Below are 16,514 nucleotides of genomic sequence, written 5' to 3'. Positions count from 1 at the left end.
AGTCTTACAATGTACATTTATTTTCATTTTCCTTGGGTAAACCTCTAGAAATGGAACTGCTATGTTACAGAGTGGATATTGTTCCACTGTATAAGAAACTGCCGAGCACTTTTCAAAACAGGGTGTACCATCTTATACTCAGATTAGCAATGGTTAAGAATTTGGTTGCTGACATCCTCACCAATATTTGTTGTCAGTTTTTTAATTTCAGATGCCATAGTACATGAGATAGAGTATCACATTTAAACTTATATTTTCTTATTCACCAATTATAATATTTTCATGTGTTTATTGGATATTTGTGAAGTTTCTCCTCTGGTCTTCTGCCCATTTTTAGGGGGGGGGTTGTTTATCTTCTTATCATCTATTTACGGGAATTATTTAAAATTTAATATAAGTCCTTTGTCAGATATATGAATTATAAATATTTTCTCCCAGGTATGGCTTACCTTTTCATTTTCTTAAAAGTTGGCCTTTGAGGAGTATTAATTTTTAATTTTATTAAAGGCAGAATTATCAAATTTTTTCATTATGTTTAGAGCTATTTCTGTCTTTTTAAAAATGTCTGGCTATCCCAATTTAATAAAAACATTTTCCTCAAGTTTCTAACTATATCTCTCAAGTTTTAGCTTTCTTGTTTAGCTCTACAATCTACCTTGACTTTATTTTTGATTACAGCATGAAGAGTCCTTTTTGTTCCATACTGATATCCACCTATTGCACCACTATTTGCTGACTTGCCTCTCCTCAGTGGACTGACCTGATGTCCTGTCTAAAATCAATCAAGTGCCACAAGCAAAAGAAATGAAGTTAGACAACTTCTTAAGACATACAGAAAAATTAACATTGACCACAGAACTAAATGTAAAAGCCAAAACTATAAAAATCTTGGAGAAAACATCTTGGAAGTAAAAATTTATCTTAAGATAAAAAACTTAGGAGTAAATCTTAGTTGACACTGGGTTAACCATAACCTTCTAAGCCCTCAAGTGACATTAAATAAAAAAATATAAAATGGACTTCATCACAATAAAAAACGTTTTGTCCCATATATCATAAAGTGAAAAATTTTACAAATGCTGTATGTGATAAAAAGTTTATATGTATAATATATAAAGAACTGTTACAACTCAATAACACAAAGAATAAACACATAACTAAATAATGGGCAAAGGATCAGAATACAAACATTTCTCTAAAGAACATATACAAATGGCTAATAATACAAGACAAGACATCATTAGCTATTAGGGAAATGCAAATAAAAACTACAATGAGAGTGAATTCTGCAAGATGGTGGACTAAGAAGCTTCCAGGCCTGAATTCTCCAATGGAATCCAAAACTAAACAACGTATGAAACAAAGCCTTGTGGGAGTTCCAGGAGCCAATTAAGGATCAGCAGTTAAGGACCAACCAAGAAAAAGACACTCTCAAACTGTAGAAGACTTTGTGGCATTTTTACTTGCCTCTCCTGGACTGTTTCTCTGGCACATCACAGTGATGTCAGTTGAAAGGAGACTGCCCAATTCCTAGCTCCATCCTTGGATGAGACAAAAAAGAGGGACTTTTCCCGAACATTCTGGCTTATCTACAGGCTGTCCAAGGAATTTTCTGCCTTGTCTGATGTGGAGTGCTGACGGGAACAAAGGCATAGTTTGGCTATTAAGTTGAAGGTTGCTGAAAACAGTAGTAGACACCGTAGCTAATGAGAACAACAGGAGAACTGCAGAGCCTTAGATGTATGGAATCAAGAAATTATTAGCAGAAGACAGCTATAGATATCTAAGGCCCTACAAAGAAGCAAGTGTGAGACTCTAAAGGAAATTAAGGATGTTTAAAGGAACCAAGTACAGGGAAAAATTGGTTAAAAAAAAAAAAGAAAAAAAAAAGCATACATAGGCCCAGGGAAGATGCCTCTCCAGAAAAGGCCCAAGAAAACTTGAGACGTCATCCCATCTGATTAGCATAGAGCCAGTCCACAAAGACTGGGAGATATGGATATTTATTCAAATGATCAATTTTCAATGACAAAAAAATCAGAAGGCATTCAAAGAAACAAGGAATCATGGCCTATTTGAAGGAACAAAATAAATCCTTAGAAACCAACCCTAAAGAAACACATGCCTTAAACTTACTGGGCAAAGACTTTAAACAACTATCTTATGTATGCTCAATGACATAGAGGAGAACATGAAAAGAAAATTAAACAATATCAGGACAGCAATATATGAACAAAATGAGGATACCAACAAATTAAAACAATTACTAAAAACAACAACAATAAAACAAAACAAAACAGACATTTTGGAGCTGAAAAACACATTCTGAATAGAAAAATTCACTAAAAGTGTTCAACTGCATACTCAAACAGACAGAATAAAGAACCAGTCAACCTAAACAAAGTTAATTTGAAATTATTGTCTGAGGAGCAAAAAAAGAAAAAATAATAAAGCCTAAGGAGGATTTATGGTCCTATCAAGTAGACTAGTATAACATTATAGGATTCAAAGAAAGTGGAAGAAGGAAAGAAAGGGGTCAGAGGGTTCATTTGAAAAAATAATGGCGGAAAACCTCCCAAATTTGAGAAAATACAGGATGTTAAAAATGACAGGAAATTCAACAAACTCCAAACAGGATAACTCTAGAGAGACCCATACTAAGATACATTATAATCAAGCCACTGAAAGTAAAAAACAAACTGAATCTTAGAAGCATCAAAAAAAAAGAACTCTTTGTGTACAAGAGATGTTTAATAAGATTACCAGTAGGTAATCTTGCAGGCCAGACAGAAAGCAGTGAAATGATATATTTAAACTGGTGAATGGGGAAAAAAAAAAAAAACCAATACCCTGTCAAATAAGAATTCCATATCTGGCAAAAATGTCTGTAAAAAATAAGGACAGGGGCACCTGGGTGGCTCAGTAGGTTAAGCCTCTGCCTTCAGCTCAGGGCATGATCTCAGGGTCCTGGGATCGAGCCCCACATCGGGCTCTCTGCTCAGCAGTGAGCCTGCTTCCTCCTCTCTCTGCCTACTTGTGATCTCTCTCTCTGTCAAATAAATAATAAATAAAATCTTAAAAAAAAAAAAAAAAAGGACAATAGGGGTGCCTGGATGGCTCAGTGGGTTAAGCCTCTGCCTTCGGCTCAGGTCATGATCTCAGGGTCCTGGGATCTAGTCCTGTATCAGGCTCTCTGCTCAGCAGGGGGCCTGGTTCTCCCTCCCCCTCTCCCTACCTCGCTATTTGTGATCTCTATCTATTTGAAATAAATAAAATCTTTAAAAAACAAAAAATGAGGAAAATACTAAGACATTCTCAGATAAACAAAAACCAAGGAAGTTTATTAACATTAATCTGCCCTAACAAGAAATGCTAAAAGGAGTCCATCAAGATAAAATGAAAGGACACTAGACAGTAAATAAAAGGCCATATGAAATTATAAGTTCTCTAGTGTGGTCTGTGAGAGATTCACTTTACATCTAAGAACATAAAAAGGCTTAAAGTGAAGATGTAGAAAAAGATATTCCATACAAATAGGAGCCAAAGGGGCGCCTGGGTGGCTCAGTGGGTTAAGCCGCTGCCTTCGGCTCAGGTCATGATCTCAGGGTCCTGGGATCGAGTCCCACATTGGGCTCTCTGCTCAGCGGGGAGCCTGCTTCCCTCTCTCTCTCTCTCTCTCTGTCTGCCTGCCTCTCCGTCTACTTGTGATCTTTCTGTCAAATGAGTGGATAAAATCTTAAAAAAAAAAATTAAAAAAAAAAATAGGAGCCAAAAAAGAGCAGGAGTGGCTATAATAACATCAGGCAAGTAGATTTTAAGTCAAAAACTGTTACAAAGAAGAGCACTTTATAATGATAAAAGGGTCAATTCACCAATAAGACATAACATATAAAGTTTTTACATATCCTGATTTCAAAACTCATACAAGGCTACAATAATCCAGAGTGTGGTACTGGCATAAAGGCAGACATGTAGACCACAGAACAGAATAGAAAGTTCAGGAATAAACCACTGTATATATCATCAAATAATCTTTCATAAGGGTGTTAAGACCATACAGTGGAGGAAAGGACAGTTTTTTCAAGAAATGGTATTAGAAGACTGGATATCCACATGCAAAATAATGAAGTTGAACACTTACCTTATACCATATACAAAAATCAACTCAAAATGGATCACATACATAAATACATGTAAGAGCTAAAATTACAGAACTCTTAGACAAAAATATAAGGGAAAAGGTTCACATTAGGTTTGGCAATCATTTCCTGGATAGGATCCCAAAAGCATAGGCAACAAAACACAAAATAGATAAACTTTAATTTCGACTACATTGAAATTAAAAACTTCTGTGTATCAAAGAACACAATCAACAGACTGAAAAGACACTTCATGGACCAGATGAAAATATCAGTAAATTATATATTTAGTAAGAGATTAATATGTAGAATATTTCAAGGACTCCTATAACTCAAAAACAAAAAAATACATCTGATTAATAAGTGTGCAAAGATTATGAAGACATTTCTCCAAAGACCACATACAAATGGCCAATAAATGTATGTAAAGATGTTTACCATCAGCAATCATTACAAAATTTCCAAGCAAAACCACAATAAGATACTACCTCACACTCATTAGGATGGTATTATAAAAGAAAAAGAAAGAAGAAAGAGAAAGAAAGAAAGAAAGAAAGAAAGAAAGAAAGAAAGAAAGAAAGAAAATAAGTATTGCTGACAATGTGGAGATACTAAGAGCCTTGCGCACTGTTCATGAGAATATAAAACAATGTGGCCATAACAGTACTGCAGTTCCTCAAAAAAGTAAAAACAGAATTACTATATGATGCAGCAGATCCACTTCTGGGTATAAACTTGAAAGAACTGAAAGCACAGTCTCAAGATATATTTGTACACCCATGTTCCTAGCAGCATTTTTCACAATAATCATAGGTAGAGGTAATCCAAGTGTCTACTGGTGGAAAAATAAACGCAATGTGTTATATATTACCAGTGGAATATTATTCAGTGGAGGAAATTCTGATTCATTCTACAGTATTGAGCACATTACAGTAAAAAGTGAAATAAGCCAGGAACATAAAAACAAACAGTAGCTCATCAAAATGTCATACATACATAACTCTTGTTACCATACGATCCAAAAATTCCACTGCCAGGTATATACACAAAGAAAATATATATCCACACAAAAACTTGTAAATGGATGTTCATGGTATCATTACTTAAAACAACCACGAAGTATAAATTCAATTGTTCATCAACTGACCAATGAATAAACAAAATGTGGTATGTCCATTTAATTATTATTCAGCAAAAGTATTAACTTAACAATAAAAGTACTAATACATGTTACCACATGGATGAGCTTTAAATACATTATTTAAAGAGAAAGAAGCTGGTCACAAAAACCACATATATGATTCCATTCTATAAAATGTCCAGATTAAGCAAATCTATTGGGACAGAGAGCAGGTTACTGGTTACATAGGTCTGGGGGAGGAGTATTTTGGGGGGAATTAATAGAAGTGACTAACAGTGGGCATGGGGTTTCCTTAAGGATTGATCAAAATATCCTAAAATTGTGGGAATGCACAATTCTGTAAATAAAATAAAAAATATTGAATTGTACATAAAATGTGTAAATGGCATGTGAATCTCAGTAAAGTTATTAAAATGAAAAAAATTAAGTGATTATATGTGAGTAGTTCTATTTCTGGGCTCTCTACACTGTCATACTGATTTGTATAGGCACACGACTCATCTTGATTATTGCAGTTTTTTTTTTTTTAAGAATTTATTTATTTATTTGACAGAGATCACAAGTAGGCAGAGAGGCAGGCAGAGAGGGGGGTGGGGATGGGGGTGGGGGGGGTGGGAGCAGGCTCCCTGCTGAGCAGAGAGCCCAGTTGCAGCCTGGATCTTACAACTCTGAGATGATGACCTGAGCCAAAACCAAGAGTCAAACATTCAACTGACTGCGCCACCCAGGTGCCCCTGTAAGCTTGTTTTTATCAAATTTGAAAAGGCTTCAGAAATTCTTTTTTCAAATATTATTCTGCCTCACATTTTCTCTTCTTCAGGGACTCCATCTGCGCCCATGTTAGACTGCTTGATATTGTACCACAGACCATTAAGGTTGTGTTCTTTTATTTTCATTTTTTCCTCTTTACTTCAGGTTGGATAATTTCTATTGACTGGTCTTCAAGTTCATTAATCTTTTATTGTACAGTCTATAAATTGCTAATTTTGTCCACTCAATTTTTTACTTCAGATGTTGCAATTTTTACAGTTAGGTTCTTTCTAGAGTTTGTTTCCTTACTGATATTTCCCACCAATTCACTCATTAGGATAATCTTTCTTTTCAGTCTTTGAAGAAATATAAAATGGATACTTAAAAGTACTTGCAATTTCTAACATATTTAAGTATGTCAAGATTTACTTCTATTGACTATTTTCTCTAGATTATGAGTCACATTTTCCTGCTTCTAGTATTTTTAATTATATGCTAGACATTGTGGATGGTCTATGGTAAGACACCTAAGATATGCAGTTACCTCTCATTTAATATCATCTGCAAATTTCAGGTGCTTCAAGTACATAGACTTAATTTTCTTCCTTAGTGCAACAAGGCCAATGCTCTGCTTGAGCTCTACCTTCCTGAATCAGGAAGAGTGACTGTAGGCATAATACCAGAGGAATCACTGAGTTCACTCTGTGAATTTCTGTGCCACCTGTGGTTCAGACATTTTTTCCAATTTTATAATTGTTTTTTGAGGCATGGCAAGATTAGTAATAATGACTCTGTCCTGGCAAGAACCCTCTACCATTTTTCAAAACAACAAAAGCAACTTTTCCTATTGAGAGAAAAATTGCTGCAAAAAAGAAATTGAATGACAAATGTTGTCATTTGTTCCAAATTGACGACACTCAACGGAATATTTTTTCTTTCCAATTTCCTATAAATTTCAATATATCTTTTCTAATATCTGTAAACTTAAATTTCTAGAATGGTTAATAGGAAATGAAAGTGTGTATGCAAATTTCTAAACACTTCCTTAGGAGTGAAATCTTCCTCCACAGTGTGCCACAATGTGTTAGTGATAATAATTACTAAATTACAAGTAAATTAAAAATAAATTAGTGACGGTGTTTAATTACACAGCATCTAACAACTAGACACTGCTAACCTATCAAATGTAGTTAGTCTGACAAAATATAGTTATTAGAGACTGATAATCTACCAAATGTAGTCTAACAAAGCAGAGAGTTATTAAATCACCATTTTCAGATTTTAATTAGAACACTATTTAGAAAGGATTCATAAGATATGAGCTGGTAGTAGCATAAAGAACTAAAAGAACTTAAAAAATTCAAGTTTCGCAGACATCTGCTCCATTTTAGCCCTTTAAATGCAGCTAACACTTCCCTAAACAAAAATATAGGCAATACTAACTTATCACTTGTCCATTAAACCTACCCCTCTTTGATCTCTCTTTCCTAGTATCTCAGCTAATTCTATGGCTATGTATTATGGCACCTGGATCTGGGAGTAAAAGAAGGGAAAGGCAAGAAATAATCTAAACAGGTTGCCAAAAAAATGAAATAGGGCCCAAAATAAACACCACCATAGTCACTAGATTTCAGTAGTAGCTATTATTCTGGCAAGAGGCAACCTTTTCACCATGCCCACATGGTCTCAGGATCTCAGTCTGCTAGGGTCCAAGAAGAAAATGGCAATCTAAACAGCAAGATTATATCTCACATCTAACGTATAGCTTGTTAGTTACAAATTATGTGAATTCATAATTATACTCAATACATTAAAGCTGAATTAGAAATATGTTTGTATAAAATTTAATACTTGGTAGTATCAAGATGATCAGGATGGCCATCTAAAATATTAAAATAGATTTGAGATTATATAATTCTAATAGTTTAATTAAGACTTGCCATTCATTAAGAACACTTTCTCTTCAATTTCAGTAACAGTTTCTGTAACTTCCACATTTTTGCTTTGATATGAATTATATCAGAAAAGTAATGAATTTCTGTAGCTTAATATGAGTAACTGGCAAGTAATGAAAATATGTAACAATATTTTATAACTAAAATAATATTAAAAATTACCAAATAAAAGAGGTCTGATTTAAGTTTATTTATTTTCTTTAATCTCTTCAGTGCTATAAAGACATTTATTTCTAAGATGATGACTTTACTTCTCTAGCTAATGCCACGGCTAGGATGTGGTATTTTGATCCTTTTTGTACAGTTATAACCTTGCAATGCCGAACCCTGTAGTTAGCTAATAGTCAGGAAAACAAAATTCAGTAAATAATACCATTGTAATGAGTTGGTTCTTAAGTAAACTTCAGTAGATTTTCTCAAAATCCATAAATAAACAACAGTATAACCTAAATGTTAAGGTGGCAGTTATTGCACAAAAGGACAGGGATGCTTCTTACACTATTGTAAAACACAAAGCAGAGTTCAGGAAATAGTAGTCATTGGATGATAGCCATAGTTCATAATAGTTTATTAAGCTCTTTTTCAGTTATTGCATTCCTAGAATTACAGATGCCTCTTGGCTTGCAAACTTTGTTTGCTATTATAAATGCTGTAATCTCACTAGAGCTGTCAATTACTTAAGTGTTCATTCTTACTATTCTTCTATAAAATGCATTGTTCAAACATTTTAAAATTCTAACAGAAGCCACTCCAACTTCTGAGATTACAACAGAAGAAAAACTAAAAAATTGTATGACAAATAAAAGTATCAACAAATTGAATATTCCTTAAGAAATAAGACTTTAATTACCTTTGAATATGTAAATACAATAACTAGTATTCTCCATAGGACCCAGTAAATACTTGTGGACTAATTTATTAAATACTGTAACAATGGCTTTGGAAACTTGGGACAGTTCTCAGGAGACTCTCTACTTTTTCAATGAAGTCAATCATTTACACGTATTTTTATTTAAATTTATAAATATTCTCTTAATTGTTTTACTGATGTGTATATGCAAGGCCAGGAACATCATCCAAATACAGTGATTAACTTAAGAACCACCTCAGTGAAAAAGGGTACTATATTCAACTTACTAAAATCAATGAGACCTCTAATTTTCTGTTCGCTTAGCTCTCTCTTACCTATCCTCCTTGCACTTTTGAATCTGTGGCCTTTGGAGGTACTTTTTCATTAACAAGATACTTGCATTACAATCTTAAACTTAATCTCAGCTCAAAATGAAAACCACCCAATTTCCAGTGATGTGTTCCTCTGAACCATCTGAGTGTACCCCTTTCACTTACTGTTACTTCAGAGTCAAGAAGAAGGGAGTTGAATTTTCCTGGTGCCCAACTGTCATTTCCAGCCCACTAATCATATTAAACAATCCTTTAAATTTTTGAAGTTTCTGTTATCCAGTTAGAATGTGTGATCCAGAGGCTAGAAGTACTGGTTTGAAACTGACAGCAACAGGAAGGTAGCACTAAAATTCAGAGGAAGCAATTAAACATTTTATAGAAAATCCAGAGCAATTGCATGGCTGTTTGAATTCAATAACAAAAAAAAAAAAAAAGGCATGGCTAAATTTTGCATCTATTTACTTTTTCTTTTTGAGTTTTTGGTAATTCATTTTTATTATTCATATTTACTATTTTTATAAAAGTAATGTTACATAACATATTGTAAAATATTTTTTTAAAAACTGGTCCTTCACCAGACAGTTTGAAAAGCACTGATTTGGATAACTCGCTTCTCAACTGTGATCTTACAAACAAGGTTACCTTCTCACATTTTAAAAGAAAATATCCTTCTAATATTTTAGACAAAAGCAAGAGTCAACCATATAACACTCTTCCCTCACAATTTCTTTACTTGTTTGTTCTAATAATATTTATCTTTAAACAATACCCAAAGCAGTATCTAGTTCGCAGTTCTCTTTAATCTTCTAAAACTCTACTCTTGGATTACAAACTTTTATTTTCTACTTTCTTACTAAAACTGCACTTTACTGTTCTTACTGGAATTAACACTTTCTCTGAATATAGATTTGCCTTCCCTGAGTGCAGTGCTTATACAAAAACAACCATCCATGGACTTATAGAATACCACATGTACCAGCACAGTGTTCCACACAGCATTTTTCTGGTCAAGGAAATCATTTCATTTGCAAATCAGCAAATGAAGTATGGCAATATGGGCCCATGCTCATGGAATTCACTGATTTTACCATGTTTCCCCAACAGCTTGACACAGCTGGCTTGATAAAACAGGAATGGATTTTTGATGACTTGGTTGTCATGTTAGGTGGCAATATCATGTGGAACTAGGGCAAGGTTCTCCATAACAATGTGCATGCTCTAAATCAGAGTATTATATATAATGGCTTTTCCCTTCATAGCCAATATTCATGGGTCAGGGAATCAAGGGTAGAAATGGGGGGGGGGCTTATTCACTATTACTTGTAGTGATCCACTAGCAAAAATTTGCTTCCTATCTCTGCTAACAGGGGTTCTGATAATCCAGAGGTCTTAGCTCTAAAAGGAGAAAAATTTCCACTTAATAGACATAACAAGAATTCAATTAAACTGGAAGCTGAAACTGCCACCTGGTTGCTTAGGGGTCCTCATGCCTCTGAATCAGTACGTAAGGAAAGGCGTTGCTGTACTTGCTGGAGTAAGTGATACTGACTACCAAGGGGAAACTGGGTTGCTACTATACAATGAAGGTAAGGAAGAGTATGTATGGAATACAGAGATCCCTTAGGGGATCTCTTATATTTATCTTATAATATTATATCCATCTATATCTAGTGAATATATCCTTAAAAGATGAGGGTAAAATAAAGATATATTAGGATAAATGAGAAATGAGTTCAACAACAGAAGTGTATTAGAAGAGGAAAAAAAGTGAAAGGAGGAGGGAGGGAGGGAGGGAGGGAGGGAAAAGAAGAGGAAAAGAAAGAAAATGCTAAAACATTCAAGTTTTTTGTTTGTTTGTTTCCCCCCTCTTCTGTAGGAAAGAAATAAATGAAACTAAGATTCTTACAATTAAACCATAGTAGTAAGCTTATTAGAAAAAAAAATGAACAAATTCAAATGTTGGGAGAATAAGAAGTAAAATATGGATTATATGATGGAATATTACTTATCAACAAAAGAACAAACTATTGATACAGAGAACAACATGGATGAATATCACAAATATAATGCGATCACTGTATAACTTGCACTTGTATGAAGTTCTAGAATAAGAATAAATCTATGGTTTAAAATGTCAGAAAAGTGGTTTTGGTGAAGCTGAAGCAGGGATGATTGGCAGGGAAGGGAAATAAATGAGAAGACGTCTTGGATAATGGAAATGTTATAGGTATTTGTCAAAACTCATCAAATTGCAGATTTAATATTTGTGTATTTTGTGTGTAGGTTTTTATATAAAACCAAAGTTGTCAACAAATAAAAGGTAAACATCAACAGTGGAAAAATTCTCAATTTTCAATGATCACTAAACCAAAACAACACACTCATAAAAATCTATAATATGCATATCTCTAGATACACTTATTGAAAAAGTGTACAGATAAATTATAATTTAAAATTTTAAATTATAATTTAAAATATAATTTAAAATAAAATAAATTTTATGATAGATATTTAACCTACTTATAAGATCATAATTTTTTACAATAGAATAAATAATATTAATGATGACTTAATATATAATTATATAATTTTTCAAGGGATTATAATACTAAAACAGGCTACTAGGAACAATTAAAAGCATTTTCCCCTGAATTTTTCAAGGTATCGACATTAAATATTTAAATTAATTCTGGGAAGTGGTTTGGGAATCTGATCTTTTGTGATCTCAGAGCTTAGTATTATGACAGATGAGTCAAGTAGCAATTAATCAAACAAACCTATATGCAAATGTACAAGCTCAGTCACAGAGTCATTTTCAGATATAGTATGATATAGTATGTTGACATTGCAAGTTCTATTTTAAAATGTCCCAAAGAAAGTAAGCAAATAAATGAATAAATTAATGAATGAATAAATAAATAAAGTGTCCTAGCACTTTGGACTAAAAAGACAAGTACTTTGCTATAAATAATATATTCAGGTCTTTACATTCCTCCTATAACATCTGTGTGAGCACGGCAGATAAGCTATTTATTTGCATGTACTTCTGTTTTTGAAGATAAAATTTAGCATAAATAAAAGTCCACTACAATGTTAACTGAAAAAATCATTATGAAATTGGAGATGTATTAAAGAAACAAATCCATGGCAATTTTAATTTTTATGCCCAAATGATAATTCATGAAACCATCAAGTAGTTTTCTAAGGACACTACTATAAAATTTCAGTTCCCTTTAAAAAGTCACATCTTTATTATTTTAAAAAATTTATTTATTTATTTTAGGAGAGAGAGAGAGCATGAGCAGGGGTGGATGAGGGAGGGGGAGAGAGAATCTCAAGCAGACTCCACACTGTGCCTGATGCAGGGCTTGATCTCACAACCCTGAGATCACAGCTGGAGACGAAACCAAGAGTTAGATGTTTAACCAACTGTACCACCCAAGTGCCCCTAAAAAGTCCAATCTTTAGAATTAAAGATGCTTCCAGGCCAAAAAGTTTATAATAAAGGTTCCCAAGACTTAGGGACATCTAGTAATTACCAAATGTTTCATAATGAGTTTATGGGTTAAATTCATACTGCTTGTAATCTTGCTACTAGAGAAACACTCCTTCTAGGAAATCAGAATGGGTTCACTATTACACTAAAGAGCAACCTATTAAAAACCATGGTATTATGTACTTAATAAAGTTTAATGTATTTTACTTTGTTTTTTAAATATTTTTAAATATTTATTTATTTGACAGAGATCACAAGTCAGCAGAGAGTCAGGCAGAGAGAGAGAGAAACAGGCTCTCTGCCTAGCAGAGAGCCTGATGTGGGGCTCGATCCCAGGACCCTGGGATCATGACCTGAGCCGAAGGCAGAGGGTTTTAATTTAAATTTTCTGAGGCTAATATGAGTACCAAAAGCAAGACATGAAGAGGAAATGAATATTTAGCTAAATCGAAAATCAGTCAGAGATAAGATTCCTCAATACTGGGTAGTTTAACTAGATAGCTTCTAGAGTTCTATGAAACTTAAGATCCCAGAAAAGTTAGTGAAGAAATGGAAGTTTCTAGCTTTATCCCATAATAACATGTATTTCTGCAATTTAAATAAACTATATGAGCATGAATGGGCCAAAAAATGATGAAGAAAGAATTAAATATTGGTTGGTAAGATAAGATAATTCTTTAATCAAACAAATGCAAATAACAATGTTAATTCATCCTATAAAAGATTTTAAGGCACTCAGTTCTCAGCTTGTGGTAGAAAAGATATGGGAGAAGAATTTGAATAAATAAGAGTATTAGGATTTATCAGAAAAAGATTTTAACAAGGCCAGTTCAAGTAAATAAATGATTTTAACTTGATTTGAAAAACAAAGTAAATTAGCAAATATATCAAAATCAAGAAATTCTCACTGAATCTGAAAATTTTTAGTAGCTACATAGAATGGGACTAAGGTAACCCAGCAGTACACAGAAGATAGAGTTTAATTAGAAAACATTTGATGCCAAATAGGAGCTCTAAAATTAACGTCAAATCTCTATGGAATTCTTTTCCAAAACTCAAAATCTCAGCCAAATCGTAAGAAAATCATCAGATAAATCCAAATTCAGAGACATTCCACAGAGTATCTGGCTAATACCCCCAAAACTGTCAAGGTCTTAAAGGAAAAAAAGTTTTAAAAAAAGGAGTCCTAAGCTGTTACAGACTAGAGGAGACTGGAGAGACCTGAGAATTAAATGCAATGTGGTATCTTGGACTGAATCTTTAACAGGACTTTAATGGAAAACTGATAAAATCTGAATAATGTCTGGAGTTCGTGGCAATCTACCAATGTGGGTTTATTCATTCTGACAAACTTACCACAGTCAGGAGCAATGGCAAAAGCAGGGCACACCAAAACTGGATCAAAGGTATAGGGGACTCCACACTACACTACCTTTGAGACATTTCTGCAAATCTAAAACTGTGCCAAAATAAAAGGTTTATTTTTAAAAAATTAAGGAAAAAGTTTCCATTCAAACTATAAGTCAGTAATTCAAAAGTTCAATTTTGGAATGATTACGACATAAAAATTAGAATAAATACTATTTAGGCCAGAAAGCTTGAAAACTATGCAAATTAAGATAATTAAAATAAACAACTGCTTCATAAAACATAATAAAGACATGCAATAAATAGATAAATAATAAATGTATTGCAATGATGGGTAATATCTATTTATAAATAAAGGCATGTTGGTAAATATTGCCAAATGTTGATTTCTTGATGAATCCTGAAAGGCAGTAGGCAAAGGATAGAGAAAGAAGGAATGGGTAGCAGTCGATATTTAATTACATTCTATGTATTCATTTTTAGTTACCTAAGAAAATAAGCGATTAAAAAAAAAATGTTTGAGTTCACACTGTAATTGCTTCCAAGCACTAAAAACCAGTTTGGCTATCTCTTCAACAATACACTGAATGACTCAAGACTGCATACTGTTGGTAGGATACAAAATGGTAAAAGAAGTTGCTCATTTTAGAAGCTTAAGGACTTTTTCCAAATCTAACCTGAAAATAAATGTCAGTTCTCCACATCCAGATAGGATGAAATCATTTGTGGCAAAACAGTGCTCCAGCCAAAAACAACAAAAGCCTGATTAAATTTAAAGATCCAGTTTAAAGATGTCAGAAGGAGGTGGCTGCAACAATGAGTGGAGTGGCCAAGATTCTGAAGAGGGTGGTTTGTAGATCTGGAAGTATTCTTTCCCCCCTTAGTTTTAAAGATTCCAGGCCTGGGCAAGGGGCTGGGAAGCCAGGCTTTGCACACAGGGCTCATGTTGCAGGACAGAAAAATCATCGAAGATTTAGGTAGTTGTGCAGGGCAGAAGTGACACAATTGGAGGTTTGAGACTTGTATCTATCTCAGATCATTTGATAAATCCCAAACCTGTACAGGGCTTGAAATTAAAAAGCTAAGCCCTAAAACCTTTGAAAAGCATAATGGAGTTTTCTACAGTCTTACAATGTTGAGGACATAAACACTGGAGTACAAGGTTTGCCAGGAATAGGGTCATATTGAGTATCAGCTCTGTTTGGGAAGCCTTACCAAAAGGACCAGGCTGAGCCACAAGTAGACCAAGACTTATCAAAACTTCTATCCATTCTCCATGGGAGATAGTAAAGTATCTTAGAGAGTGATAAAAATGAACTAATAGTAAAAATTTTATGAAGTAGGAGAGAAAAGGGGCACTTGATTAGGTGATAACCTTAAGCAAGCAAGAAAAGACGGGAACTAGTATAGAAATACATTTTCCTTAAACGAGGGCATGTACTAAGTAAGAAATAAAATACAAAAGGCAGAGTATATGGGTACAAATGCAGGTAGGCTGGTAGATTAAAATGGTCAGAAAAAGCAGAAGTTCCTTTTTATACTGGAGAGGAGAGGTTGGATATCTAAGGAGCAAAAAAAGAAATAAAAGAGTCCTTTACAGGGGAGAGTTGAATGGACTAACAAAAGGCCAGAAAAATGGTACGCAACACCAAGGGCCTACCTGAAGACAGTGGTCATGAATTTAAGGGTTAGTTGACAAATCTGTGTGATATTCCTCTCTATATAAAGCTGTGAAGGTGTTGAACAGGCAGAAAGTTAAATTTATAAGGTTTATGAGGTTTTGCTTGGTGAGTAGGACAAAGGGCCAAGAGAACTGAGGTTATATTAAATGCGAATTGGTGGTAATTAGGTGAGCCCTGGAATCCAAGCTAGTTAAAAAGGGAAGTGGGAACAGGAGAGGCTTGAGAGAATAGGAAAACAAGCGGCAAAAGCAACAGAAATGGGTGCCAGTGGAGCTGAATTTGCTAGTCAGAGTTCTGGAGTTAAGTGGACTAGAAAGACAGCAAGTGCTGGTCAGAAACAGGATATGACCGTAGGGCGGATGGCAGAAGTAGAGCAGAACACAGGATGATGAGAGGAGAGAAATTCAAGAAGATGAAGAGGCCAGAACAGTGAAAGAATCATCTATATAGATATTTAAATCACCAAGAATTGTTTTTCATAATTCAAAACCACAAGAGTAGGCTGAAGAAAGAGACCAGGAAATACGTCCTAAGATCTTCAAGAAGTGAGAGAAGCAACACAGAAAGAAGTGTGCACAGGACTGTAATGGGAGGGCCTACTGGGCAGTACAATCAGGTGTGCGAGTTTCAAAACTAGAGGTGTTTAGAGAGGGAAAAGGAACAGTGATGTAGAAACACTAATGCGGAACAATCCTGTAAGCCCACTGGTGTAACTGCTGTGGGAGGGAATACAATCACTACTTGAGAGGACTGCAAGTAGAAGCAGTATCCTCAGGGAGGTAATCAGGTTTCAGGTAGAGC

At 34.2% G+C, this 16,514-nt stretch overlaps 1 protein-coding gene across 11 annotated transcripts in view; it reads right to left on the bottom strand.

Moving 5' to 3' along the window:
* MIPOL1 (mirror-image polydactyly 1) overlaps positions 1-16,514 on the bottom strand; it is a 339,430-nt gene that overhangs the window by 197,156 nt on the left and 125,760 nt on the right. The window lies entirely within an intron of this gene.

The sequence above is a fragment of the Lutra lutra genome, chromosome 7 (genome assembly GCF_902655055.1).
Source record: "Lutra lutra chromosome 7, mLutLut1.2, whole genome shotgun sequence".
Taxonomy (NCBI): Eukaryota; Metazoa; Chordata; class Mammalia; order Carnivora; family Mustelidae; genus Lutra; species Lutra lutra.
The sequence above is the reverse complement of the archived record's forward strand: the minus strand, read 5'-3'. Positions and strand labels throughout refer to the sequence as shown.